Raw genomic sequence first — 9,743 nt, forward strand, 5'->3', positions numbered from 1 at the left:
ACCACTTAGTATTTCGTACACCATCCCAGCATGAAGACAGTTTCACAAAAAGCTTGGTAACTAATTACTGTTACTGTACCCCATTTTTCAGATGAGGAAACAAACTCAGAGAAGCTAAGTTGCTTAAGGCCATCCAGGTAGAAAGAAGTGGACTTGAAACCAGGCGCAGCCCACGCTTTACAACGTCTCTGCCACGCAGTGAGTCATCTGGAAGAGCAGCATCACTCTCCCCTGATTGTGAGCTTTGCCACTTTCCTGTGTCTTCCCTGGCCATGACCTGCTAGTGAGGTGGCCCACATCACCCCTCATCAGGGTCTTGCTGAACCAACCCTGAAATTGCGTGGCAGGCTGGTCACTGAGCGATGGACCATCCAATCACCCTGTTTTTATAACGATGTGAATTTTCTCTTCTGTTGTCTCATTCATTCCCAGAATTCCCCACTTCCTATTTGTTCAAGATATGGAGGTCCTGTCATGCCATACACATGAAACACGAATTTTATGAATCTTTACTAATAACGAATGAATGTGTATCAAAGGGTTAAAGTCCTCTGAAGTTGCTGGGCCTTAGTCCTCTGGGGTCTGTGGTGCCAGGGCCTCCTTAGCTTCTCCTCAGCTATCAGATTCATGGCTGGAGACATCTCCAGGGATCTCAGCCACACATGCTTCCCTTCTGTGTGACCCAGGACAGAACTCAGAGTGAAGTTGTATTGATTTCATGAGAAGCCGGGCCTGCATTTTTTTTTTTTTTTTTTTAACTCTGGGTTCATTGTCTCCTGCTTCAGAGATGGCTGATGGCCATCATTTTTTGTGTGGAGGATTAATTAGAATAGATTCCTTTGACTCAGGCTGCCAATAAAACCTACAGTCTTCAGCTATCGATTTATGATGCTGAGCAGTAAACCGTGAGTCCCGTAACAGGCCCCAAGAAAGCTGTGGTAACAGGCATTTTGATGCCCAGGTAGTGGATTGGGGCGATGAAAAGGAATAAGAACAGGTGAGGAGACTTGGGGGGCCAGGCTGGAGAAGGGAGATGGTACGAGGGCCGCCGTGCGTCCGTGGATGGGAAGAGGATCTCATTTCCTGTGACCGAGATGTGGCTGAGAAATCGAAAGGGCCATTTGTGAACTTTGGTGGCGAGACGATTGTGAGCAAATTAATAGCTAGATATCCGAGATGTGTGTTCTTATGCAGATAATTGAGTTCTGAAGAGAGAGATCACTGGTCCTTCAACTTCCCTATTGTCTGAGAGTCCAAATTATGATAAAGTTCTAACCATTAGTCCCCAGATGACCTCTCAATTTAATTCAATTCAATCAGGATTTACTAGCATCCTCTGTGTTGGCGGGAGGGACAGGGTATGAAGGGTATACAGGAGCAGAAGGCAAGCTCCTTTCTCTTAAGGAGTTTATTATGCGTGGGGCAGATATTTTTTAAAAAATATAGACTTAATTTTTAGAGCACTTTTAGGTTCACAGCAAATTGAGGGGAGGTACAGAGATTTCTCATATACCTCCTGTCCCTCTGCATGCATAGCCTCTCCCGTTATCATATCCCCCACCAGGGTAGCACATTAGTGACAATGGATAAACCTACACTGACACCCCATCATCACCCTCAGTCCATAGTTTATTTTAGGGTTCGCTCTGGGTATCGTACATTCTATGGGTTAGACAAATATGTAATGACATATGCATCATTATGGTGACATCAGAAACAGTTTCACTGCCCTGAGAATCCTCTGTGCTCTGCCTCTTCCTTCCTCCCCTGCAACCCCTGTTAACCACTGATCTTCTTACTGTCTCCATAGTTTTGTTTTTTTTTTCCCAGCATGCCATGTAGTTGGAATCATAATACTATGTAACCTTTTAATATTGGCTTCTTTCACATAGCAATATGCATTTAAGTTTCCTCCATGTATTTTTATGGTTTGAGAGCTCATTCCTTTTTAGCACTGAGGAATACTCCATTGTCTGGATGTATCACAGTTTATCTCTTCGCCTGCTGAGGTCCATCTTGGTTGCTTGCAAGTTTTAGCAATTATAAATAGCGCTGCTGTAAACGTGGGTGTGCAGATTTCGACTCCTTTGGGTGAATACCAAGGAGTATGGTTGCTTTTATCATATGTTAAGAAGTATGTTTAGTTTTGTAAGAGGCCATGGGGCAGACATCTTCACACATAGTTAGAATACAGAGTATGATACTCGGGGTAGGGGTAGCATAGAGAGATTTAGACTGAGGGCCAGATGAGAGAAGTTTTCATTTGAGGATAACCTTAAGTAGGCAAAGGTTCAGGCAGAGTAATCTTCATAAGAAGCATGTGCATAGGATTTTTTTTTCTTGGATACTACTGTGACTGGAGCTTAGATATGTGTTTATAGATAAAGCTCAAAATGTAGGTTTTGGCCAAATCGTGAAATCACGTGGCATTTGTTTTTCTCTATCTGACTTCATTCAGCGCAATACCCTCTAGGTCCATCAAGGCAATATCTTCTTCCATCCCCTTCCTTTTAGTCTGTGAGTCTCTTTTAATCTGAAGCGAGTCTCTTGTAGGCAGCGTATGTAAGGGTCTTGTTTTCTATCCATTCAGCCACCCTATCTTTTGGTTGGAGCACTTAATATTTTTTTACATCTGAAGTACTTGTTGATAGATATGTAGTTATTACCATTCTTTATTCATGTTTTTGATACATGTTTTTTTCTTTTTCAAGAAGTCCCTCCATTTCCTGTAATACTGTCTTGATGGTGATGAACTCCTTTAGCTTTTTTTTTTTTTTTTTTTGGAAACTATCTGTTCTTCGACTTTAAATGATAGCTTTGCTGGATAAAGTAGTCTTGGTTGTACATTCTGGGTTTTCATCACTTTAAATATTTTGTGCCAAGCCCTTCTGTTCTGCAAAGTTTCTTTTGAGAAATCAGCTGCCAGTATTATGAGTGCTCCCTTGTAGGTAACTAACTACTTTTCTCTTGCTGCTTTGAAGATTATCTCTTTGTATTTAACTTGTGGCATTTTAATTCTATGTGTCTTGGTGCGGGCCTCTTTGGGTTCATCTTTTTTGGGACTCTTTGAGCTTCCTGGGGTTGTATGTCTACTTCCATCTCCAGGTTGGGGAAGTTTTCCATCATTATTTCTTCAAATAGATTTTCAACTTCTTGTTCTCCCTCTTCTCCTTCAGGTACCCCTATGATACAGATGTTGTTACATTTAATTTTGTCTCATAGGCTCCTTAAATTATCATATTTTTGGATTCTGTTTTCTTGCTCTTCTGATTGGGCGACCTCCGCTTCCCCATCCTGTATATCGGTGATTCGATTCTCTGCTTCATCCACTCTGTTGATTCCCTTTAATTTACTCTTCATCTCAGATAATGTATTCCTCATTTCTGACTGGTTCCCTTTTATAATTTCCATTTTTATGTTTTTTTATCTCTTTGTTAAACTTATCACTGGATTCACCTACACTTCCCCTAAGTTCATTGAGCATCCTTATAACCAGTGTTTTGAACTCTGCATCTGTTAGATCGCTTGACTCAGTTTTTCCTGGAGCTCTCTTCTGTTCTCTCATATGGTTTCTGAGAGAAACTTTGAGAACAGAAGAGAGCTCCATTTTGGCTGCCTTTTCATGTCTGTTTCTAATTACTAAGCAAAGCTCCTAAGTCTCCCGGTCTTATTAGTGTGGCTTTGTGTAGTAGGTGTCCGATAGCACAGTCCTGAGAGGGGTCCAGCTGCAGGCCAAGTTTAGCCCCAGCCTGTGCCCCTCTGGGGCCACCTGGTAAAATTCAGGAAGCAATTCACAGATGCCGTGCTTATGGTTGCCTCAAAAGGCCATGCCAGAAACCGAGGCCAGCTGCCACCAGTGTGGGGCTCAGAGCTGCTCTGCAAGGGGCATAGGACACGCTGAGGACACAACTGGATGTGGCTTGGGTGGGGCCGGGAGTCAGGGGAGGTGAAGTTTCAGGGAATCCCCTGGGTAGAGAGACCTTTGTTATCCAGTTTGATGACGTCTCAGCTATGGTGGCGCTGCGTCTGCACATGGGGTAGGGGGAGCTCAACAGAGGAACAATGGATACCACCAGCACTTCTGCTCAGGAGTAAGCTTAGCCTCCAGCCCTCGCTCCAACAACCCAGTGTCCCCCAGTAAGTCCCTGGTATCCCCTGAGCAGCCAACCCAGTGCTGATGCTTAGAGCGAGCAGGTCTGTCACCGCGAAAGTCTGCTCCAGACATGGCCCCTTTAAGAGGAGCGTCTGCAACTACTGTAGCCTCAGCCACTTGAGACCGGGCAGCCTTGTGTCTTCACCCGCTCCTACCATTGCAGGGTGAATTCTTATTTCTCTCCCTAGTTGTAGGGCTTTTGTTCATCTAGACCCCAGGCAACTCTGCTTGCTGTTTGCTCTGTGTTTCTGTTTACAACTTTGATGTCCCAAGAGATGTACAAAGCCTCTACCATCTACACCATTTTTCTCAGTCTCTATTATCTCTAGAATTTAAGGACTGGTAGGCTTAGCGGTTGAAGGAAAAGATACATTAGAAATGTTTAATAGATTTGCAGCCTGAGCATCATCTTTCCTAATTCCCTTTTCCCTCTGGCCCTTTCCCTCCTTAGGGACTTGGTGGTTGTAAGTAGAGTGTATCTGGGAACTCAGGGTACATGGCTGAGTGACCAGTTAACAGACAGGGGATTAACCAGGTACTACTTTTCTGCCTAGGTAACTGGGGTAGGAGCTGCAGGAGAGCCAGGCAGTGTGAACACAAGAAGAGGACATGTGGCTCTGTACCAAGAGGCTCTGCTTCTGACAGCCAGGTGAGCATCTCCCTCTGTGACCCCAATTTGTCATTTATGGATAACTTCCTGGCCTCAGGAGACTTCTGTAATGATGAAAAGAGACCATGTTTCTTTTTTAGCAGATAAAATGCTAAAAACACAAGGGTTATTATGACTCTTTTAGGAGAGAGCGTGATAGAGCCAGTCAACCTGGGTTTGAGTCTTGCATCTGCTCCTTACAACCTTTGCGATGATAGATAATGTAAGTGCTCCATTCCTCAAGTTTCTCCTCAGTAACGTGGGCTAATAATAGTCATTCCCTGTGAGGGCTGTTGTAAGGTGGACTGAAATAATGAATACAGTGCCTGACACACTGTTGGTACTGGAGGAATGTTTGCAGTGATGACGATGATGCTGTCACCGATGCCATCGCATTGCCAGTGAATAATCCTAGCATGGCTTTTGTCATCACATAAGCCCAGCAAAACTGTGCTGCTCCCCTCTGTCCTTGTAGCTCCTGCCCAAATTCATGTTCCAGCTTGAAGTCTCATTGCATCACAGAATGTCATAGCCGTTCAGCAAAGAAGGACTTCTGGGGACATCTAGTTCAATACTTCATCTGTTCCTTAACCACTGACTAGAAGTAATCCTACCTCCCGTTTACAGGGAACGCTCTACTCTGGGCAGCCTAATTCATGGGCAGATACATTTAATAGTTGGACTCCTCGTCTTTTTCCTAATATCTTGTATGTGTGTGTGTGTAATCCACCCAAAAGAATTGCTTCCAGGGCTTTTTCTTTGGTACTCTCGCAGGAAGCAAATCCTTCATAAAACATTGATTGTTGAGGGGGGAACGATGATAGAAAACACAGTGAGATCATTATTCTTGATTTGGAAATGTAGATGAATAAGTAAGATCAATTGAGAACAGCTACATCCCTATGAACTGTTTTTTTTCCCTTGCCGAGGGAACTTCCAGATTCAATGAGAGGTAGTGAGCTTCATGCAGCAGGAAGGATTTGGATTAGACAGCCAAGAACTTCCTGCCTGGGAAGTAATAGGAGGAAGTTGAGGCTTCTCTTAATCACCCCCGTGTCTCCTCTGAATGTGTCGTTTTCTCTGGTCTGGAGACAGAGGTACATTAAAGAAATCTGGAAGGTGCTTTCATCCCAGGAGTTTACTAACTGCAGGAAGGGAAGGGAGGAGGAAAGAGAGGAAAATTCTATTCAAATCCACTCTGTTAAGGAGAGGTTCAGTGGAGAGGCCAGTGTCCCTGAATGACTTATTTGACCTCTTGACAGTATTTGACCTCTGACAACTGGAGGAGCTCACTGGCTTGGGTCTCTCTCTAACATTCCCCACCCCGCTGCACCCACCACACACACGCCCTGGCCCCAGGATTTGCACAGAGAGCACTCTGACTGGCTTCCAGGTTGACCTCGTTAACACCAATATCACCTACTATGGGTTGTGAGAACTCTTTGGTCATAAAAATAATAGCAATACAGTAAAATTCTTGGCTATCTAAAATGCCTCAGGAAATGAAGCATTTCGGATAGTGGAATTTTCCATAAAGCTGAGAATTTTTCCATTTAAGTAAAGACTCTTTCTATTTTTTTTTAAAGATGGATCTAATCGATATAACATTTTTTTTTGTTTACTTGGAGACAATAAGTGAATGATAGTTGTTCTATGCCAGTCATATAGTAATCCCCTAGGGGGTTAATGAACTACATTGCTTGCCCCCAAACCAAATGCTGAAACCTTTGTGATTATTGAGCGTGTCTGTCTGCTTTTTAGTTTTTCTGACCCTACTCGCTTCATGATGTCTTTACCTTTCATTTCTTGCCATATCAGCGCATCTGACTCTAGTGGTCTCATTTTTTTCTTTGCATTTCTCTGTCTTATCTCCATCTGTAAACCATAAGCTACCATTGACCTTACATATCCTTTGTCCAGTAACTGGTATCAGACCATTCAAAATAGAGGCTCAGTATTTACATTTATATTAAATTATTTGTTCAATAAACACCTATTAAACATACATTCTATAGGAGGCAAATTGGTAACTGCTGGGGATACAATGATTGAAAACTCAGATGAACTGACTTGCTCCTTTTCCCAGGCTAGCAATTCACTTCCGAAGCACGTGCGGGCTCAACCCTCCCTACAAGGCAGCTCTTCTCCCACGATCTGCCAACCTAGTGGTTCTCACACCTGAGCGAGCCTCGGAATGACCTGGAGGGCCAGTTCAACACACGTTGCTGGGCTCCTCTCCCAGAGTTTCCGATTCTTGGGTGGGACTCAAGGATGTTCATTTCTAACAGGTTCCCGTGCGATGCCGTTGTTGCTGGTCTGGGGACCACACCTGAAGCACCATTTTAGCCATGTGACCTTTACTCTGCTCCTCAAACGCCAGCCTCGCTTCTACCTTCAGGCATTTGCCTCAGCTGTGTCCTGTGTCTGATCCTGGCCTGGCTGCCTTGTTTCATCACATCCTTAGACGCGCCTTCCCCGAGCATCCCAGTGGATGTTGCTCTCCCCGTCCTAGGCACTCAGTGTCAGCTTCCTTGGTTCTTAGACTTCTCTTGCTCTCTGAAATCATCTTTGTACGGTTGTCTCATGGGTGACTGTGATTGATGAAGAGATACCAACAGACCGAGGCAAAGGACACGCATTTCTTTAGTGTAATTAAAGAAAATAAGAGTGTACGTGCATGAGGAGAGCCACAGGGGACAGGACAGCATTTTTTTCGTGGGAGGTCCTTCAGCTGACCAAGGTGAGGCACCCCCTCTGTCTTCTGAGAGCTCTCACTCATCCATTCGCAGGGTCTTTCCACTCTCCTGATGCCTGTTTACTGATCTGCGGACTCAGAGTGTTTTCCGCAAAGTCGGTTTCCCCGGTGAAATATCTTGTAGGCGGGATGGAATTTCAGACTTGCCTGTGTGTATTCCTGTGGGCTCATATTATTTATTTATTTGTTGTTGTCTTATGCATCTTATTCATTTGTTTATCTGTCTCTCTCCTCCCTAGTATATTAGCACCATGGGGGAGGGGCAGGCGTTGACTCTCTTCTTTACTGGTGTTTCCTGTGGGTGCTACCCAGAGCTGAACCTGGCAGAGAAGGAACATTTATTATCTGTAAGCTCCCTCCTTCTTCCCTCACCTAATAGAGAACTTAAGTATGTGCCTCTTGAACATAATTTAATTCTTTCAGGGACCTGAACATACACATCTCCAAAGAAAGCCTCTCCTGTGCCCCGTAGCTCATTTCAGAGAGAGCCACAGAAGAAGAAAGGCAAATATAAGCCAGAGGAAACGTGCCTCTTTCTGTATCTTAATGTAGCAAGAGCTCTCAGGCCAGAGGCTGTCTGCTCAAGGTCAGCTTTCTTTTTTCTTCCTCTCATTTCCCCTGTTCTTGCGCATTGCTCCGACTTCAGAGCTGTAATGACAAACCTATTACTGCAACAAGACATCAGAAGAGGGAAATGAGACAAAGTTACCGAGGAAGAACGAGATGCAGCACCAACCCAAGCCTTGCTGGAGAGCCTGCAGGCTGTCGAATAAGGGGTGTCAGTTTAATTGCAGCTTTCTCTCTTGGCATGATATAGGTGTATCTGTCCTATGCCTCTGTGTTCTCTATTACGTTCACAGATTATTTTGCTATAGGATGTTAATAGTGTCTGCAAAGATGAAGTATCATCTTTGCTTTCTTTTGGGTTTCTGCCGCCACCCCCACTGCTCTTTGTTTAACTGTTTCTCCAGCCAGATGAGAATCCCTTTGAAGACAGGGAGCACATCTTGCTGAGCGTTACCTGACAATTCTGCTTTTCTCTCAGAAGCATGCACAGGGGCGGCACATGACAAGCATCTGCCACTTCTCATGGAAGCAAATTCTTCGTTTCTTCTCCTAGCCCCTTCTCCTCCCTCTTTGTCAGTTGAGTCAACCCAGGGAGGTAATGGGTGATGCTGACTTCCCTTCCTTTCTCTTCCCAAGGAGAGCCTATCACGTTGTGGCGATTCATTCATTTATTTAAATGTACTTATTGAGAACCGTGCTGTGTCAGGCTCCATGCCATGCACGGGAAAGATAATGGTGATCAAGACAGACTCAGTTCTAACTCTCTTGAAGCTTATATTCTAATAGGAGAAGCAGACAGCAGTGATTTAGCTAACAAGTAATTAAAATTTGGTAAAAGCTATGAATTAAAAACAAGGGGTTTAAGATGGTGGGTAATGAGAAATGTGACCTCCTTTCCATGGGACAGTCAGGGATGGACTCTCTGAGAGTGAATTTGGGACCTAGAAACTGAGAATCAGCCAGCTCTGTTGAAGAATGAGGGGATAGGCACATGCAAATGTCCTGAGGTGAGCAGTGTCCTGCTGGAGGAACTAAAAGAAGCTCAGTGTGGGAAAGGCAGAAAATGGCATGAATCTAAGCTAGAGGGGCGGGCCAGGCTTATGCCGCGAGTTGTATGTTCATTTTGTTTAAATCCAGAGTGTCCTGCTCTGTTCCTCTTTCTGTTGGTTAGATCTTAAAGAAGCCATGGTTTCATTCTCACACTTTAGTGTACATCACATTCTCCCAGGGAGCTTGTAAAAGTGATACAGTACACATAGTAGCTAAGGCTTTAGTAGAAAGCCAGCTCAAACCAACTTAAGCAAAAACAAAACAACAGTTAATGGCTCCCCACTTTGGAATCAAGGGGCGCACTGGCTTCAGGCACGACTGGATCTAGCAGTTAAAATGATGTCATTAAAGCTCCCCCTCCCTCCTGTTCTTGATGCCAGACGGGGAGAGCCATTGCCTGTAGTTTTGCTTCTATTGAAGTTGGTTTGAGTTGGCTCTCTATTAGAGCCCTAACTGCTATGTGTGCTCTATCACTTTTTTAAAGTTCTTCTTAGGAATGCTCTCTCCACATGGTGCTAAAAATAGGTATGGGAACTCCAGGCTTATATCCTTGATATAAAATATTGATT

General features: G+C 44.2%; 1 long non-coding RNA gene across 1 annotated transcript in view; it reads left to right on the forward strand.

Moving 5' to 3' along the window:
* LOC112475245 overlaps positions 1 to 9,743 on the forward strand; it is a 222,223-nt gene that overhangs the window by 129,468 nt on the left and 83,012 nt on the right. Inside the window, exon 7 of the long non-coding RNA XR_003044651.1 lies at positions 4,708 to 4,802. This is a non-coding gene — a long non-coding RNA (uncharacterized LOC112475245). The remainder of the gene's footprint in view (positions 1 to 4,707; positions 4,803 to 9,743) is intronic.

The sequence above is a fragment of the Pteropus alecto genome, unplaced genomic scaffold (assembly GCF_000325575.1).
Source record: "Pteropus alecto unplaced genomic scaffold, ASM32557v1 scaffold40, whole genome shotgun sequence".
Classification (NCBI taxonomy): Eukaryota; Metazoa; Chordata; class Mammalia; order Chiroptera; family Pteropodidae; genus Pteropus; species Pteropus alecto.